Consider the following 20223-nt stretch of genomic DNA (forward strand, 5'->3'; position numbering starts at 1 on the left):
CACTTTTAGGTACCTATCTTCTCTGGTACATATTCTCACCTCCCACATCCCTTGTAAGAACCATTGCTTAGTCGCAGCAACAGCAGTTGAAAGAGGCTGTTTCTTTCCTTAGGTGATGTTTTGTAGACATTTTACAAGTATCATGCCAAAATACATTCATATTAATAAAAGTTTATGTTTTTCATTTGCAGGTTGTAGCTCTACCACCACTAAAAATACTTTTTCTCACCATGTCACTTTTTTAGAGTGAAAGTGGGATTGCATTTGCTGTGCTAGAGCAGAACTTTATTCAACCATTCTGCAGTTTTGTTTGTTGCCTGTTTTGTAATGCTGTAACTCCTCTGAATGCAAATTCGTTCAGTTGAAATTAGGTATACTGCCTAGAGTACAGTTCTAAGGGTCAGGCTATGTGGTATTAAAGTTGATTATGAAGCATCAGTCCTCTGGGTTTTGTTTTCAAGCAAATGGTAGATTGAGATTATTTATTGAAGATTTGTAGTACCAGCCAGCAAAACAGCTTCATTCCTACAATCTTCTTCCAAAAAAGACTGTCTTAATGAAATCTCACAAAAAAAAATTGAAAAAGAGAAGGATCTTTTACAGAGAGAACTTTTTCTCCCTCTTCAGAGTCCCTGTGTTTGCTGAGAAGGATTAAAAAATATCGAGAGTAGGAATGAGATAATTTGATCTTAAATTTCAATTTAAAATATGTTTGATTCCTGTACTAGTTCTGAGAGGAGAATGTAGGAAGTCTGATTCAATAGCTGTATTGAAGATTCAAATATTAGGTTGACAGTTGATTTGTACTTCGACCATCCTGTCTCAAAAACCACATTCATTTTTATGATTGGAGATAATGTTTTTTAAAAATAAGAATTTAAATATTTAAAAATAAACACTTTCCCTATGAAAGTGTTTAGAATATACTTGCCGATGAATGTCCAGATTTACAATTAATTTTGGGACTTGGGGAATTTGAAAGAAGCAGTAAATTTGGATGTGGTAAATTAATTTGAGTTATACTTTATAATAAAACACGAATTGTCTATATTAGTAAATGCCAATCTTCAAAGCTTGAAATAACCTTTTAAAAAGTCCTTTAAAGTCCTCTATGGCATGAGGGTCTAGCTCTCCTGGATTACATCTGCCTGTCCCACTAGATCTGGCAGACAGCACATGCTTTGGGTCCCGTCTGCTAGGGATTTACACATGGTGGTGTTCTGTACCAGCCTGCTACTGGCCCTGCAGAAAAGGCAAGGACAACCCCTTTTACAAGAAGGCAAGAGGCTGGAACTAAGCCTGCCAAATTTATGGATACAAAAGCAAACAGAACAAGACACGAACTATGAAACAGGAACTATTCAAGCGGTTGCCTTCAGCAAACCAGCCCTCCCACGCATTCCCCTTTTATACAGTTCAGGGCGTGGCTTCTCTCTGCCTCCTTCTGAGGTGCCCCATTGCCTTCCTCTGTTTACTCCTGATTGACTTCCTCCTGCGTCGGGCGTCCTTGAACAGGGCCAGCTGTGGGTCATCTTCATCCACGCTGTCAGGCTCACACAGCTGGGTCTGCGTCGTGACCAGGTGGGAGGGGCCTGGCTGAGGGCTCTCATCAGCAAGCTCTCCAACCCCCTCAGCAAGCTCTTGAACACCCCCTTCCTCCTCTGAGTCGTCCGACCCAACTTCCGAACCCACAGGCTGACCCTGAATCACAACAGGTGGGCCCCAGGAGGCTGGCCTTCTCTGCTGTGGCTCCCTCTTTATGAAACATTCTCCTCTCTCTCCCAAAGTGAGTTTAGCTCCATTGCTTTTAATATTCCATAGGTTCCTCAAGACCTGGGTATGTCATCCAGCACAGGGGTCTCAGGGCACTGAGATTATCTTAATGTCTCTAGCATTTAACTTACTATCTCTTGTACCAGATGATTTTATTTTTAATAATGACTTTTTAAATAATTATGTTTATAAATTTATTGTTGCGTTTTAAGCATTGTAACCACTTGGAATCACTTCATCTGAGAGAAGTGGCCATATAAATTTACTAAAATATAATTTGTAATGGAAAATGGAAATTGCTTTAGTCACTACAGCATAAGGAGATGCATGTACTGAATATACTTATATCTGAATACTGCATACCAGAGAGGGAAAGTAAACTGTTTTTTATGTTTCCCTACCTAATCCCCCATTCCTGCCTGCAGTGAGGCAAATCTGTTTGACAGAATGAATTATGCAGGCAACCAAGCTGAGTTGAGTAATCTCAATGCAGGGGTGTGTTAATTCAGACTGTTTCTTTAAAATTCATGCCTGCCCTACAAGTGTCATGTTAAAAATCTAGGAGCTGTAAAGCTCTCAAAGTGCAAAGCTCTCAAAGCTGAATTAACTTACCTCACCTATATTTACACCTCCACACACACAAAAAATTATATGTTGAGGAAAAGGCTAGGTGAGAACCTTTTGACATCTGACCAGCAGTGTTTTTAAATACAGCACAGCCCTTAATTTGCATCTGTAGTGCTGCAGCCGGTTAACTGACTTACCACCTTCACTGTTCCATGCGGCAACCAGACCATGATATTGTGTGTGGAATTATAGTGATACCTTATTCCAGTTTGATGGAAAATATGACAGTACAGTCATAATTGCAAGCAACTCTGTTGGAAGATGCCATGTTGGAACTGTCTTTTTAGATAATCTGAAGGATTTATTAAATGGACTGTTAATGATAGAGCTGAGTGAGTTGTCATAGCCTTAAAGTTAGATTAGTATCTGTTCAATAAATGAGAAAAACATCAAATTAAAGTGGAATTTTGATTTTCCATTTCTCAAATGATGTAATTTAGTATTTACTATTTGTTCCTTATAGGGACGCGGTGGCTCAGTGGGTTAAGACGCTGAGCTTGTCGATCAGAAGGTCGGCAGTTTGGCGGGTCGAATCCCGAGTGCCGCGTAGCAGAGTGAGCGCCTGCTACTCGTCCCAGCTTCTGCCAACCTAGCAGTTTGAAAGCATGTAAAAATGCAAGTAGAAAAATAGGGACCACTACGGTGGGAAGGTAACAGCATTCCGTGCGCCTTTGGCGTCCAGTCATGCCGGCCACATGACCACGGAGACGTCCTCGGACAAGCGCTGGCTCTTCGGCTTTGAAACGGAGATGAGCACCAGCCCCTAGAGTCGGAAACGACTAGCACGCATGTGCGGGGGAACCTTTACCTTTACCTTATTTGTTCCTTAAGAAACCCTATCTAAACTAAACACAATAACAGACAGCTCCAGTTTTTCTTTCGGTAAGGCTGCTCTTACTCCCAGTCCCAAAGGTAATTTTTATTTCAAAAGGCAACTGGACTTTTGTGTTTGTGTGTTGGGGGGGGTTTCCTTTGAAAGCATTTTGCTTCTCATTCAAGAAGCTTCTTCAGTTGTATCTGGGTGGGGGAATGGAAAGATTTATATTCTTTGTAGTCATCTGGTTGTTTTACTCCTTTTTTTAAAAAAACTCCTAGACTCTTCACCTGCTTCTCCTCTTCCCATTTTCATTGATATGTCTTGACCAATAGCTGCTGAACTGGTGAACTCCTTGCTCCTGTTGTGAAGGTCAGCCTCTTTCCTAAAAGGCTGCTGGCTTCTGTGTGTAAAAAGAATCAAGCACCCATTTCATAAGGATATCAGCCACTACTCACTGGTGGTTAGCAAAAAAAACAAAAAACACCACAGTGGAGGAGGCTCTCTTTGCTGCCTGTGTTAGTGTTGCTGCAACTATGATCTCAATTATTGCCTGCACATCTCTGTGAGTATTATCATCTTATTACATATTCAACTGAAACAGTGCTGGGCAAAAGACATTTCAATGTTTGTGCCAGCATCCTCTCTGCTAAGTGAGGCTAATTCATTTTGTACTTCACACTCTTCCTTAAGCAATCCTGGTGGATGTGAAGGTTAAGTTGCCTTACAAAGGATTGGTTCCTCCCCACCCCTTTTATCTGTCTGTCTGAAAGGCATACTAACTGTGTGGTTGAGTGCTCTTTCCAACCTCATGGCTCTTTCCAAACAAGCACACCTTAATCAAGTGGTCACTTGAATGCTGTCAAGAGGCTAGCCTTTCAAAGATGCCCTTTGTTTAATTCCAGTTGTCTGATTAATTGGACATTTGAGAGACAGTTAATTGATTGATGAACAATTAAAGAAGAGTTGGCTTCTCTCTTGAAATAAGATGCATTCAACAGTTAAGTCTTGAAGTTTGTCTCTTGGGGAAATTCCTCAGCATTTAGTTATTACCTGGATCTGTTTTGGTCTGTAACCTTAGAAACATGCAATGCAAACACATTAGTGAAGCTTCTAAATAACCCGGACAGGATGCACATTGCTTCTTTGAAGCTGTCAGAATTGGTTAAATACAAGAAGAAGAAAACCTGAGTAGAAGAGCTCCTGCACAAGCCATACAAGTTTTAAGTTCTTCTTGTAATTTAAAGAAGATGGGAGAATTTGTCATGAGATTGGCTTAGCATTCCCTTCATTAATTTCTTGTTTTTCAGTCTTAATTAATTTAACCTTGGTTACTCAAATTCATCACTGTTAATTACCATCTCTGTAGCAATTACATGGTAAACAGTGAACATCCTTTTTTTAATGGAAGTAATAACAACCTGACACAATACGGGATAATGAGAAAATAACAGTTGAAAAGGATACGTATATCATTTAAGTGTGGGCCCTGCAATGCAGATTTTAGGTAATGTGGGAAGCATAATTAAGCTTTAAGTTACATCTTTTATGATTAGCAGATTTTTTTATACCATTGCATATAAATATTGTAGAAATGAAATTCCATACTGCTTGAAGATGTTTCTGAAGCCTGCAATGCTGGCCGAAAGTTTACACATTCTTATAAAAACAAATAATCCTTGTTTCAGAAAATGCGTTAGAATTTCATGGAAACCCAGGAATACCGCATGCTGTAGAGCAGGGGACCCCGACCTATGGGCTGAGGTCTACTACTGGGCTGTGGCCTGCTGGCCACCGGGACACAGGACAGGCTGACCAGTGTGTGTGTGTGTGTGTGTGCGCGCGCGCACTCACCTCCACTCATGCTAGCACTGCCGCTACACAAATGGGGCACCATGTGTCAAAATGGGCTGCGTTAAAATAGGTTGATGCTAGCGCCCACATGGCAAAAATGGGGCAGTGCTAGCAGGTGTTATATGGGCACTAGCACCACCCTGTTTGTATTGCATGTGCTTGCAGCCCTGTTTGTGTGTGGGTGGGTGTGTATGTGTGGGTGTGCACGTAAAATGCTTCCCCTTCCCTTTTCTTCTGGTCCACCAACCGAGAAATGTTGGAGACCTCTGCTCTAGATTGTCGTAACTCAAACACTATGTATGGCTCCTACCCAACTTGCCCCCACTTTTTGACCCCCAGATTCCCAACCACAACCATGTTAGTAAAATTCAGATTTGCTTGCATTCTTTTTTCCAGCAGCCAGTGAGAATAATTATGGGAAAGAGACACTGATCTTTGGCATGATTTTTTTTAGTTTAGTGGTGTTCTAATTGTAACCAAAATTTAGCCCTAAATTGAGGGTGAAAGTTCATTCTCCAAGCTTGTGGGTTGGTTTCCGAATTTCAGAAGGTGGGACGAGTAACAGGAGCTCACTCTGTTATGCGGCACTCGGGATTCGACCTGCCAAACTGCCGACCTTATGATCGACAAGCTCAGTGTCTACCTAACCCACTGAGTCCCTCCCCCCTCTCTCTCTCTCAATATATATATATATATATATATATATATATATATATATATATATATATATATATATATATATATATATATATATAATTGGCTTACTGACCACTTGTTCAATGACTGTTCAAAGTCACAACTGTGCAGAATGAGTGGTACTCACAACCAGGCCTCAGAGTTCTGGCTGTCCAAACATCCCTGCTGTCATATGATTGTGATTCAGGCACTTGGTAACCAATTGCACTTGCACTCCTCTGGTCGCACAATTTCCATTATTTCCATTTGCAACCTTTCCTGTCAATTTCCCAAAAGCAAAGTCAATGGGGAAGTCAGCAGGGAAGGTAACAAAGCATTCTGGTAGATCCCCTATGGTCTTCCTATGCACTGTGCCATACCTTGTTCCCTTAGCCTTTCTGTGCTCACACAAATTGTACTCTCCTTCCCACTGTGATGTCCCACTCATTCACACACAACCACATAATGGTGATTTAGTCGGTTTATTAATATTCCCCCACAATTCCCTTCACCCAAAGCCCAGAACTGTCCTAATTAAGTCCTGCCAAAAGCAAACCGATGGTAGCCCACCGAGCAATAGTCAAGGAGTCCTCAAGGCACTTGAAAGTTTCCCAAACAAGATAAACCCACCAGACAAAATTAAATCCACAACACAAGAGAGGTCACAAGACACAATCCAAGTCAAGGCATGGGGTCAATCCAAAGCAAGGCAGCTAGGAAATGAACACATTGTTTCCAGTATCATCTCCATTTGTCTGCTGTACTAAATAGCCAGCTGTGGTGCAGCCAATCAAGAGGGGTGAGGCTGCCTCCTCACAAATAATCAAGCTGACCTTCACTGTTCTTGCCTTTTCTCTGTTCTTGGATCAGGTGTAGCAATCAGTTCCTCTTCCTTATCACTGACCAGCTGCAGCTGCATTTTTCCCCACCTGAAGCCTCAGGGCTGTCTTGCTACAGTTGTGCTTCAGCCAAATCCCTGTCAGATAGCTGCTCCGAGCCATTGACCAACTCCTTTCCTGACATGCCTGGAGCTGACATCTGGGGAAGTATCTGGGGGACTCATCATATCTCACGGTTCCTGTGCTCACCCCCACCTTTTTCCTCCTCCCCTTAGCCTTCCTGTGGTCCTGCAGCACCACCTTCCCAATTTACATACAGCCTGTACCAGGCCTCCCTCTGTCTTGTGCCAGCCCTGCACTCCTTACCTAAGACTCCCACTACTTTCCATTTAATGAATCGTGCATCTTGGGGTAATGGCAGCAACTGGGACTTCCTGGATTGCTATCACTAAGCAATGTAGTCATGTGATATTGCACTTTACAGCCACATCACTTAGAAATGGCAATCCTGGTCTCAATTGCCATTGTAACCTAAAGACTACCTGTGCTTATTTACTTTTAATCTCAGACTATGTATTTGGGAAGTTGGCTGCTCAGAATAAGCTGTTTGGAACAGCCTATAAGCCTGGTAAATCAATAATTTATAAGTATGTACAGCCATACACTGTATAAATATGATTGTGCTTTTACCTACCATCTTAAATTACCATCATCAGACTGATTTGGTTGAAGACAAAATCATAGCAATATACCTACATCACCTCCTTTTAAAGACTTTTACTTGAGAATGCAGAATGCATTTATTCAGCATATAAATTAGGATTTATATTACAGTGTAGCCTATCCTTTCACATAATTGTCAGGTCAGAGGAGACTATTTTTTTTATAGAATTACTAACAGTAAATTGCATTGTGTAATGTTTAAAGTATCATTCCCAATTGTAGCATAATTTAACAATGAATTATGCTCTTTGGTTTCTGATGTCTCTCCAACAAGGAAATAGGCTTAACTGACATTTCTGTTTGTAGATCATCTCATGTCCCAAGTTGATTTTATGTTGATAAGAATTAAATTGGATGTGATCAAAAATCCAATACCATATATTATTTATTTTTTTTATTTATTAGTTGAATTTATATATCGCCCTATTCCCGAAGGACTCAGGGTGGTTCACAGGGCAGTTAAAACAGTACAAAAAAAGAATAAAATGGAATTAAATTAGTACAAGCCCACAATTCATAATAACAATAAAATTAAAATTTTAAAATTAATTTAATATAATTTAATATGATTTAATTAAAATACTTTAAAATTTAAAATGCCTCAGTCCAGGCCAGACAATTCAAACAACCAGGTTTTTAAGTCCCGGCAAAACGAGCGAAGGTCGGGGGCAGTCTGAAGCTCCATCGGCAGTTTGTTCCAAAGGGCGGGCGCAATCACAGAGAACGCTCTCCCCCTGGGAATCACCCGCCGGCAATCTCTAACCGGCGGAACCCTAAGGAGGCCCTCCCTGTGGGCGTGCACAGGACGATGGGAAGCTGATGCTGGTAGCAGGTGCTCCCTAAGGTAATCCGGACCCATGCCATTTAGGGCTTTATAGGTCATCACCAGCACCTTGAATCTCATCCGGAGGGCAACTGGAAGCCAATGCAGCTCATGGAGAAGAGGTGTTATATGAGAGTATCGGGACACTCCCATTACTACTCACCCGGCTGCATTCTGCACCAGCTGAAGCCTCCGAGTGGTCCTCAAGGGCAGCTCCATGTAGAGAGCATTCAAAACATACTGTACATACTGTACATTTGTTAAAGAATTTCATTCAAACTGTATGTCTTATTCTTTTTTTTAACTACAAAGATAGTTGAAGTTTGAGGAATGAGTTATGTATCTTCTGGGCATATATATCTTTTAGCAGAAATGACCTTCATGAAGATATGGTGTTGTTGTTGTTGTTGTTAGCTGCGAAGTCGTGTCTGACCCATCGCGACCCTATGGACAATGTTCCTTCAGGCCTTTCTGTCCTCTACCATCTTCTGGAGTCCATTTAAGCTCATGCCTACTGCTTCAGTGACTCCATCCAGCCACCGCATTCTCTGTCGTCCCCTTCTTCTATTGCCCTCAATCTTTCCCAGCATTAGGCTCTTCTCCAGTGAGTCCTTCCTTCTCATTAGGTGGCCAATGTATTTGAGTTTTAGCTTCAGGATCTGGCCTTCTAAAGAGCAGTCAGAGTTGATCTCCTCTAGGACTGAGTGGTTTGATTGCCTTGCAGTCCAAGAGACTCGCAAGGATCTTCTCTAGCACCACAGTTCAAAGGCCTCAATTCTTTGGTGCTCAGCCTTTCTTATGGTCCAACTTTCACTGTTATACATTGCAACTGGGAAGACCATAGCCTTGAGTATACGCACTTTTGTTGACAGGGTGATGTCTCTGCTTTTTAGTGTGCTGTCTAGATTTGCCATGGTTTTCCTCCCGAGGAGCAAGCGTCTTTTAATTTTTTGGCTACAGTCCCCATCTGCAGTGATCTTGGAGCCCAGGAAAATAAAATCTGTCACTACCTCCATTTCTTCCCCATCTATTTGCCAGGAATTGAGAGGGCCGGATGCCATGATCTTGGTTTTCTTAATGTTAAGTTTCAACCCAAGTTTTGCACTCTCCTTCTTCACCCGCAACAAGAGGCTCTTTAGTTCTTCTTCACTTTCTGCCATTAGAGTGGTATCGTCTCCATATCTTAGGTTGTTGATATTTCTTCCGGCAATCTTAATTCCAACTTTTGATTCCTCTAACCCTGCCTTTCTCATGATGTGCTCTGCATATAAGTTAAATAGGCAGGGTGACAGTATACAGCCTTGCGGACTCCTTTCCCAATTTTGAACCAATCAGTGGTTCCGTGTCCCATTCTCACTGTTGCTTCTTGGCCCACATATAGGTTTCTCAAGAGACAAATAAGATGGTCTGGTATGCCCATCTCTTTAAGAACTTGCCACAGTTTGTTATGATCCACACAATCAAAGGCTTTGGCATAGTCAATGAAGTAGATTTTTTTTGGAACTCCCTTGCTTTCTCCATGATCCAACGTATGTTGGCAATTTGATCTCTAGTTCCTCTGCCTCTTTGAAATCCTGCCTGTACTTCTGGTAGTTCTCGATCCACATACTGCTGGAGTCTAGCTTGTAGGAGCATAACTTTACTGGCATGAGAAAGGAGTGCAATGGTGCAATAGTTTGAACATTCTTTGGCACTGCCTTTCTTTGGAATTGGAATGTAAACTGATCTTTTCCAATCCTGTGGCCACTGTTGAGTTTTCCAAATTTGCTGGCAAATTATGGTGAGGTGATGTCATTTGTTGTGGAGTGATATCCACGATGACAGCTGTAGGTCATATATTTCAGTATAGAAGCATATGGATTAAAATGATTTGGGAAAAGATAGTGCTTTTGGAAGAATAACAGTTATCCTTTTACTCTCACACTATAGTGCCTCCCTTAGTTTTATTTTAAAAAAGATTTCTCAATATTGAGACAAACCTCTCTAAATGCCAGGGATGGACTTAAATTCCCACCATTCCTAAAACAGCTGGGCGCTTGAGGTTTATTATATCAGGTTAGCATGAGGCTGTAAAAAGATAATATTTTGTCAGCTTCTGTATGAATTGAAGCATAAGAGATATCACTATTGCATTCTGCTTATTTTAATGGAACCTACATTTTATACACTTACACATACATACCAACAGGTGTCCACTGCCATGTTCATGAATGAGCTATGTGCTTTTAATAGATTGTTGGACTCCTGCCTCATTCCTCCTATTAATACATGTGGCTACCAGTGGTGTAGCGTGGGTTGTCAGCACCCAGGGCAATTTGCACCCCCTAACCTGGTGACGTCATGGCACCGCCGAAAAGATGCGCCCCGCAGCGACGTAGACTTTCCAAGAAGAGTTGCGCGCATGCGGGATGCTTCCGGGTCCCTCTTGAGGGCGGCTGGGCGGGGCTCCGACCTGCAAGAGCCGCTGCATTCAAGCTCGCACGTGAGCCCTGCTAAATAAAGCCACGCATGCGCACGAAGCTAGGCCAGCTGGCCGGCGGGTCTGTCTTCGCTCGGCCAAGCCTGCCGGGGCGCCTGCGGGGCGCTTGCGGTTGGCCTGAGCCTGGGCGGAGAGTTGGGCGGTTCTATTTATTTTATTCAGTTTATGTGGCCGCCCATCTCACCTGCCGGACTCGTTTCGCTTTGCAAGAAAGAGCAGCTCGAGAGCGGAGCCAAGCCGACTCTGTGCAGCCCTTGGGGCTCCCTGAGCAGCTCAGTGCGAGCGCGCCCCCCCAGATGTTGCGCCCGGTGCGGCCGGCCCCCCCTGCACCCCCCACGCTACGCCACTGGTGGCTACCAGCCTGAAGGAGAATCTTCTTTTTATAAACAGAATCTCAGGTCTTAGATGACTACTAAGCAAAAGATTTAATTTGTAATTGAAAATTACTCCAAAAATTTAAAATCTGAGCAATTGAACTATTGGACTTAAGCATATTTATAGATGGTGCACTATATTATAAAATGTGTGACTAAATAAGGAAAAGTTGTCAGACAGCAGGTGAGTATAAGTATGTATTTTTAAAAGAAAAACTAACTGTATCATGCTGAAATCCAAGGCAATTGGTTTTCAAAACTGCTGAGCCACAACTTAAGGGAACTGAAAGGAGTATTCTTGAAACTGTACGCTTGAGACCTGGATGCAAAACCGCTATTGTAATAAGATCTAATTACTCGTTCTCTGCATCCCTTAACTGAAACAGAATGGCCCTTTGTGGTTCACCCAGATTTCCCTCGTTTCTTTCTACTGCTCATATTCAAAGCTCCCCTGCATGCTTAGCTTGCTTGGTAAAATATACGTAATTTCTTTTTCTCATTACATCATTTATTTCAGTAAAAGTTGCTTGGCTACAGATTTAAGTACTGGAAGCAGTGGGGCATATTATTTCTCTGCCACTTTTACAACCTCAAGGGATGCTGTGTTTAGGGTCAAGACAGACAAAAAAAGAATTATTTGTTTGTGTTCACTAAAGTGTAACTGAGTACAAGAAACAAACAAAAAAGCAGTACGCCATTAATAAGCATCAGTTTTCCAGGTAAATTTATTACTGGATAGAAACTTTCGGTTCTTACATATTTTACAGAAATACAACATTTAAAAGGATAGTATAGTAAGAACATTCCCAAGTTTTTCAGCTTTAATTATGTGTTCGTAACATTTTCAATGACATGTATGTTTGTGTTTACATGTGATCTGTCATTCTATGGTTTATATATTTAAAAGTAATGAGGTTGCTGGTGAGCCCCTCTCATGTGTACTTGCTGTGTTTGTAATATTGCTGCATCTTCATTTGCTACTGTTTTGACTTTTATTTGTTTTGGCTGGACATTTTTAGAGCACACGTATATCCTTTGCTTTTGCCATGTGAGCTGTGCAGGGTTGACAAAAGACTCTTTTGTTTCACAAGTTGGGCTTTCAGCATTGCCTTCCTTTGCTTTTAATGTTTCCAAGTGGTATGAATCAGAAAATGCCCAATGTTTTCATTGGATAATGAACAATGCCAACAATTGGCTACTTACTGAAAGCAGGAATTCATGGTGTCATTTTATCCATTGTCCCTTGTATTTAGTAGCTATCTGCACTAGAAATGCCTATTTAGTAAAATGAATATGTGGTGCAAGCAGTTAATCCAGGAGGCCGGGGGCTGGCCCAACTCAGTTCATTTCTTCTGGTAGGTGTGAGTGCCTAAAAAAGCATAAGGTAACACAATACATGCAGTATCTATGAGTTTTATCCCACAACAAGGTGCTAGAGCTCAGTACACTGCTTACTCAGCTATTTCTGTGCTCATTGCAGCCTTCCAATTATACTTTCAGCAAAGGTATTAAAGAAATAAGATATACAAAAAGATGCATGCATTTATTTAATATATCTTATTATGATGCTGCATCTAGCCATATAGAAAAACGAAGAGAATGCTAAACAATTACATTTGGTCCAGCAATTGGTGCTTTGTTTCTTTCTGATGTCCATGATTTTAGTTAGTGCTGCCTTATGAAGGGGGTTGGTAAACTAACTATTCTACTTAATTCTGTTGCTGATATTGTCCATGACAACCTTGTTTCTGTTGCACTAGTTTGAATGTGTCTACTACAAGGATAGTTTTCCCTTCTGCTCATTGCTGAGAATATTTTCTTCTACCTGGCTCCTGATGTAGAAGTGAAGGGGCATTGGGGAAAGGCAGCTCACTGCAGTTCTTCAGAGTTTAACAGCCTCTCCCCTCTTCACAGTAAACAAGACTGCTTATGCTAACAGAGCTTGGAAGCAATGCTTTTCCATCATTTCCCCGAATACTTCTGCATTTTGCTCATATTATTGCTTCTGACGGTTAAATGAAGCTTCTAAGTTGCCACTCAGCTCTGAATGTTTGCAACTGCTCTGAGAAGATTTTATAGTAAATGTACCACAGATGTGGCCTGTGGAAATTAGCATGCATGTGAGCAGGTTGTATGAGCAGTGTTAGAGCCATGTCAGAATAGACCTAATCTTAACAACTCTGTAATGAAGATGGAAAAGATTGCTCTCCTTGTGGATGGACTATTCTTAAAGACCTCTTGGAGGCTCTAGCTGATCCAAAATGGAGCAGCACATGTAGTTATAGATATATCTTGGTACACCTGTGTAATACCTCTGCTGTAGAAGTTGCAGTGGTTACCAGTGAGCTTTCAGATGCCATTTAAAATGCTGTTTGTCACCTATAAAGCCCTTCAGGATTAGGGCTGGTTTTCTGAGGGACTGCATCTCTCCCATTGTTTCTACTCACCCTGTAAGATTCCACAGAGTAGGCTTCCATTTCACTCACCATTTAAGTACTGGCATCTGATGAAGCCTATGAAGCTGGCCTTCTTTGTCAAAAAAAAAAAAGTCCAAAGCAGCATTTCCCTACCCGCTGGAACAATATCTTCCTGGAGATTCAAACATTCCTGCTGTCCTTTAAATGAGCCTTCAAAACCTGGCTTTTCCTCCTAACCCTTGTATAAATTGGAGTGGGGGGGGGGTTCCACCTGGATTGAGCTATGTTGGATTTTTCCATATGGTACATTTTGGTTCCTTCTGTTATTATCATTTTTTATTTTATTTTTGTTTATCTGATGTAGCTTGGTTTTATTTTTAATTATGAAGCTTCCCAGTATCACACTTGAGTTAGGTGCCTTAAAATTCTAAGTTATAAATAACTATACATAAGTGTTTGTTTTGAGAGTAAAGCTGAGGAAAATAAGCTGGAGGAAAATAAATTAAATGATCTATAACCACAGTTAATGAATTCACACTCAGTCATTCAAATGAAGAAAGTTATTCCAAATGAATAGATAGTGTCAATTGCTTCTATTCCAGAATTGCCTTTCTATGCTGTCAGCACATGGCTGAATATTACTTCCAATTCCTCTGGCACTATAAGGACTGCTGTTGCTGGGGCAGGCCGCTTTCTTTACTGTCATCTCCTCTGCATATCAGAGATGGCATGATAAAAAAAATACAGCAACAACTGTCAAATGGCAGTTGTCAGGAAGAGATCAGAAACAGATGTATTGTTCTGTGTACATAGCAAACCTTGACTTGCAGAGCACAGATAACTTATTCATCTCTCACATGGTGTTAGTGAGGAGTAGATAAGTGGACACAAAGATGTCATGAATCTGTACCCAGATTATGTCGGGCTGGGGGAAGGGCATGATCGTATATTTCACAGTATGAAACATTGGTTTAAAATTCTCTCCACAAAGAAAATTAGCATGACTCAAAGATAGCAACACTAGAACTCTTCTTTCTGACATTTAGTTTTCTGTACTGCTTGCTGGGAGTGGAAGGTTGTAGGAGAAAGAGGCCCAGGAGACATTACACTGAATGCATCTACTTCTGTCACCTTACGAATAGGAAATTCATAGGAAATCAACATATCCTGTATTCCCAATCATAGGTATAATTTTTCAGAGTTGAGAAGTCATACAGTAGCTGAATTACAAGTTGAGGGAATGTGTAAGAAGTGATTCAATACATGTGTGATGATGAATTGCTACTTTGGACTATAATCAGTGTGGAGACAGGCAGAGGAAAGAAAGAATAGGAAGCAAGAACTTCTCTTGGCAATTGTCACTTTCTTTTTTTAAGTTTCATTCTTAGATAGTATGCTTTGATTTTTGTACAACGGAATTATTTGGCTTAAACAAATCTCAGTAATAAAGTCCTTTAAACTTGCTTATCTTTTACATCACAACAGCTAAACCTATGTAGCACAAAATTAATTCCTGAAAGTAGAATGCCACATTAGCCTTCTTCCACTTGGGAAACTCTTTATATATTGGGATCACAACTTTCACAATTTCCAGGTAGGACAAAAGTTGCAGCCCCCGCACATGGAGATTATCCCAAAATGTAGAAGTCCTAATCTTCCACTGCTCAAGAGCCTTAGGTACATAATGGCATCTAAACATAAGCTAGCAAACATTGTCAAGATCTCAGTTAATGGTAATACTGAGGCTTTACTGTAATTATTTTCAAATAGGTAAGCTTGTTTACGCCAAAAGTTTATTGTCTCTTAAAAAGAATATGTCCTCTCTTGGAAAAATGAAATATCCCATCCATTACACAACCCATTGTTCATTATTTTCTGCTCCCTTTTCATCTCTGCAGAGACCAAATTTAATACTGTCATGGCTATAACCACTTTAAAAACTAAATAATAAAAACTATATTTCAAAACAACCACAACTAAATAAGCTGCAAGTACCTTCAACTCTATTTCGCTTGCATCTTTATGAACAAAATATTATATCAATTAACATAAATATACATGGTATTAATCAATATAATATTTTGTTCATAAAGATGTAAATATATATAATTGGTACCTCAAACATTACCTTTTAACGTTTTGATTATATTCTGAACATAATTGAAAGGTTGTAGTAAAAGAGGATTTAAAGTTTCAGTTTCATAAAAGGGCAAGTTAGATTAGGCTTGCCATGAAACTAGAAGAAAGAAACTAGATGAAACTAGGCTTGAAAGAGCCTTGGTGGAGCAGTGGGCTGATGCCTCCTTAAGTAACACCAGCTGCCTGCAATTAGTGCAGGTTCGCATCCCACCAGTCTCAAGGTTGACTCAGCCTTCCATCCTTCCGAGGTAGGTAAAATGAGGACCCAGATTGTTGTGGGCAATAAGCTGACTTTGTAATAATGCCGCTTGGGGTGTGTGTGAAAGCCCTAACAAGCAGGCATATACATAGAATGAAGGCTACTGCTAAGCTTGTAAGCCGCCCTGAGTCTTCGGAGAAGGGCGGGATATAAATGTAATAAAAATAAAAATAAATAAATAAATAAATAGATAATGTCTGACAGACAAAGAAAAGACGGGTTGCCCAAATTCCACAAAATGCAGGTGAAGTTTTGTTATTTCTCGTTGTTGCAGTAGGAATTCTGTTGTTCATACAGTGTTCATACAATTCTCTGCCATTAAAATTACCTTTTAAATGCAATGAGGTATAAGGACTGCCCTGGAATAAAAAATGCTAAGACTTTAACCAAGCCTATCTACATTTTCTCTGAATTCTGCTGAAATTTAAAATATAAGTTTTTCCTCAACTTTTTTTAGGCCTAACCAAAAAAAAGGACCAGATATGTTTACCCCTTCTTTTAAGGTTGCCACAGAATTGAAGCTATGGGACTATAATGGACTGTAAGAATAAACTTAGGAGGCAGGAGGAAGAGCTGCAGCTTAGACTATGATCTGATAAGAGGAATCTGATAACAAAGGAAAGATTATGACGGAGAAAAACTCTCAGAAGGGATCCTCCCTAATTCTCTGGAAAATAAAGGCAGGGTAGGAAAAGGTGCTTTTTTTTAACTATAACCTAACAACAAAGGTGTGAGCTTAAATGGACTCCAGAAGATGGTAGAGGACAGGAAGGCCTGGAGGAACATTGTCCATGGAGTCGCGATGGGTCGGACATGACTTCGCAACTAACAACTAACTAACAACTAACAAAGATTTAAGGTGTTGGTACTTACCTCTAAAGCCCTACATGGCCTAGGCCCGGGATATTTGCAGGACCGTCTACTGCCGGGAACGACTTCCCATCGCCCAGTGCGTTCACACAGAGAGGGCCTCCTCAGGGTGCCGTCGGCTAGACAATGTCGGCTGGTGACCCCCAGGGGGAGGGCCTTCTCTGTGGGAGTGCCAGCCCTGTGGTACCAACTTCTTGAGCTCCGGATGGCCCCGGATCTCCAGTCCTTTCGCCGCAGCCTTAAAACATTCCTTTTCCATTAGGCTGACCTGGACTGACAGGGATTTTAAAAATGTTTTTAACTTATTATTGGGCCTGCTAGTTTAATTCTTTTTTTAACTTTTGTATTATTGTATTTTTATTGTTGTTAGCCACCCTGAGTCCTTCGGGAGATAGGGCGGCATATAAGTCCCAAAAATAAATACATAAAATAAATATACAACAACAACAAAGGTGGCATTAGTAATCCTTGAAGGGCTGGCAATGAAAAGATCTGTTTGACCTCAAATGATCTAAAAAACCTAAGAGGGATTGTTCATGGTAACTACTTCATTAGGAGCCACCAGGAAATCCAGGCTGTGGGTTAAACTTGGATTTAAATATTCCAGAAAGTAAGGATGAATCACCTTTGAATCCCTGCCAGGAAAGTCCCGTGAAATCCCAGCCGTTAAGCGCCAGCTAAAATAAACTTTTTGAGAGCAAAATATGTGAACCATGTTAGGCAGAAGAATTCCGTATCCCACTCTGTGTGTAATATGTTCTTTAAATGAAGCCTATACTCACTTTAGCAAGGGTGATTAAAAATAATATCACATGGTCCCAATCAACTACAAAAGTACTTGTTTCTTTGGTTAAATGCTTAATCAGTTAAAGCAATAGCAATAGCACCTAGATTATATACCGCCCCATAGTGTTTTACAGCACTCTGATTTGCAATGTCAGCATATATCCCCGAACAATTTGGGTTCTCATTTTACTGACCTCAGAAGGCTGGAAGGCTGAGTCAACCTAAAGCCCCATCAGGATCAAACTCCAGATTGTGGGCAAAGTTAGTCTGCAATACTGCATTCTAATGCCTTGCCACCGGGGCTGTAATCAAGCCGTAATGAATAATCAGATTGTTCCTTGACAATGTCAAGTCCTTCTTTTTTAACACAGAGATCAAAATTGAATTTGATTTTTTCAAAGGAATTTATTGTTTTAGCTATAATGTGTCTCAGGGGCAATTTATACAAGTAGTCTTGACGAGAAGTTGGGACTGGGACTTCCATTGCTAAATGATTCATTAAGTGAGTCATCCCATAATTGTGCCCAATCATTCAGTGAATCCAGCTTCCCCATTGACTTTATACAGTATTTTGGAAGCCAGCTGGGAAGATCATAAATGGTGATTGTGTGACACTGGGACACTGCAGCCATCATAAACAAATAAAAGCTGCCTGCCAAGTGGTTGAATCATAATCACATGATTTTGGAGATATTGCAATGGTTATAAGTGCAAGGACCAGTTGTAAGTCACTTTTTTCAGTTTCACTGTAATTTTGAATAATTGCTGTTCAACTATTGAATAGTAGTACATGCAACTTGTGAGTTGAGGACTACCTGTATTCAGGGATATGTAGAATAGAATAGAGCTGGAAGGGACCTTGGAGGTCTTCTGGTCCAGCCCCCTGCTCAAGCAGGACAACCTATACTGTGTCACACAGTATAGGTGAATGTCTAGTCTCTTCTTAAAAATCTCCAGTGATGGAGTACCCATGATTTCTGGGGGTAAGCTGTTCCACTGGTTGATTGTTCTCACTGTCAGGAAGTTTCTCCTTAATTCCAGGTTGTTTCTCTCTTTGATCAGTTTCCAACCATTATTTCTCGTCCTTCCCTCTGGTGCTTTGGTGAACAACCTGCCCCCCTCTTCCTTGTGGCAGCCCCTCAGATACTGGAACATAGCTATCATGTCTCTCCTGTTTCTTCTTTGCTTTAGACCAGGCATGTCAAACCACTGGCCCGCGGGGCCGGATGCGTCACACCAAAACTGCTCCCACCCCATTGCGGCAATGGGAGAAAGTCGCGATACGTCACACGACATCACATGACGTGAGTTTGACATGCTTGCTTTAGACTAGCCAAACCCAAGTCCCCTAGCCATTCTTCATATGTTTTAGTTTCCAGGCCTACACTATTTCAGCCTATACATCCTAATCCTAACCCAAATTCCAAAGTGGAGATGTGAATTTATAAGTCTGTAAGAAATGTTCTCTAGAACCTGGTGCATGGCCATTTCATGCTTATATGTGTATCTCTTATTTGTTATGTTGTTGTTTGCTGCAGCAATTGCAGAATCAATTCCCTTATCAAAAAGTAAATTGGCCTTTAGGGTCAAAAGAAACATCGCAGGTGTTTGTATAATTGCCTAAATTTACAATAATACATCAGTTCCTTGGAGAAAAATCTATTTTTAGTTTTGATTAAAAATAATCATAAGTATTTCATGCATGTTCTCATTTTCAAAAGTTATTCTGAATGCTTAGTCTTTGTATGGTGATACATGGGAATGTAGACAGTATAGCTTTTTCATTATTATTTATAATACCACTAGTAAGTTTTATTATTGATAGATAAATATTATTTCTCTATATGTTGGAATATACTAAATAGAAAAAGTCAATTAAATTGCACATTAAGATGTACAATTTAAAATTTGCTGATGCTTTTCACTTTTCTGACATCATCCTATAAAAAGAACATTTTCCTCATAAAATTTAACTTTCAAATAATATGTGAAACAAAAGCACAACAATATACATACAGAAGAATTAACTGGGTATTAGAAAAAACACATTGAAGTTAAAAAAACAACTATTTTATATCCATACTTCTCAACAGGCTTAAGGTACTGTAACAACGATATGGAATTCTGTCAGAATATGTAATCCACTTTCTTCATCAGAGAAATCTTTCTCTTTCTTTCCATGCATCATCATCTGATTAGTTATTTTAGCTCCTGTCTTGCAACAAAATTAAACTAGAATAAAGGATAAAATTTCAAGCTTGGTTTTATAATTAAATAAGCTACTGTTGCATCTATAGAGAAGCCTTAATAAAGCTGAAGAAATAAGAATGCAGGTGAAATTAGATTATGATCAGCATCTGAAACTATATTTGCACTAATATTTTTAAAAGAATCTTCATAAGAAAAGCCTTTTCAGGCAAAGGAGTTGTGAAATTGTCTGGTCCTACGATCTTATCCCTTTCCATCTATGTGTGAAAGCTCTTGTAATAGCAGTTTCCTACTGTATATATAGCCGGGTTTTCTCACCTAATTCAGAATAACAGAAAATATACCGGTGACAGTTAATTTCACTGAAGAGTATGCTCCCCCAAAAATATAGAGATGTGAGGCTAGCTTTATTGTTCTTCAAGGCATAAATATCTGAGAAAGGCTACAGGTTATATCTGGTTTGGAATTAATTTAGAAAACATCACTCCCTCTCTACTATTCCCACATCCCAGAATGTTCTTAGGTCCATTCAACCCACATTACACCAAATTGCCATTCTTGGA

General features: G+C 40.3%; 1 protein-coding gene across 2 annotated transcripts in view; it reads left to right on the forward strand.

Annotated features, from left to right (window-relative positions):
• The window catches only part of GPC1 (glypican 1), a 215309-nt gene that overhangs the window by 62296 nt on the left and 132790 nt on the right, over nt 1-20223 (forward strand). The window contains exon 1 of one of the 2 annotated variants that reach the window (XM_083363617.1): nt 10964-11165. The exons of the other annotated variant lie outside the window; for it this stretch is intronic. The gene's annotated coding sequence lies outside the window, so the exon portion shown is untranslated. Of the gene's footprint in view, nt 1-10963; nt 11166-20223 lie in introns of those variants that run through there. 2 annotated transcript variants of the gene reach the window in all.

This window comes from Vipera ursinii, assembly GCF_947247035.1.
Source record: "Vipera ursinii genome assembly, chromosome: 5".
In the NCBI taxonomy this organism is placed as follows: domain Eukaryota; kingdom Metazoa; phylum Chordata; class Lepidosauria; order Squamata; family Viperidae; genus Vipera; species Vipera ursinii.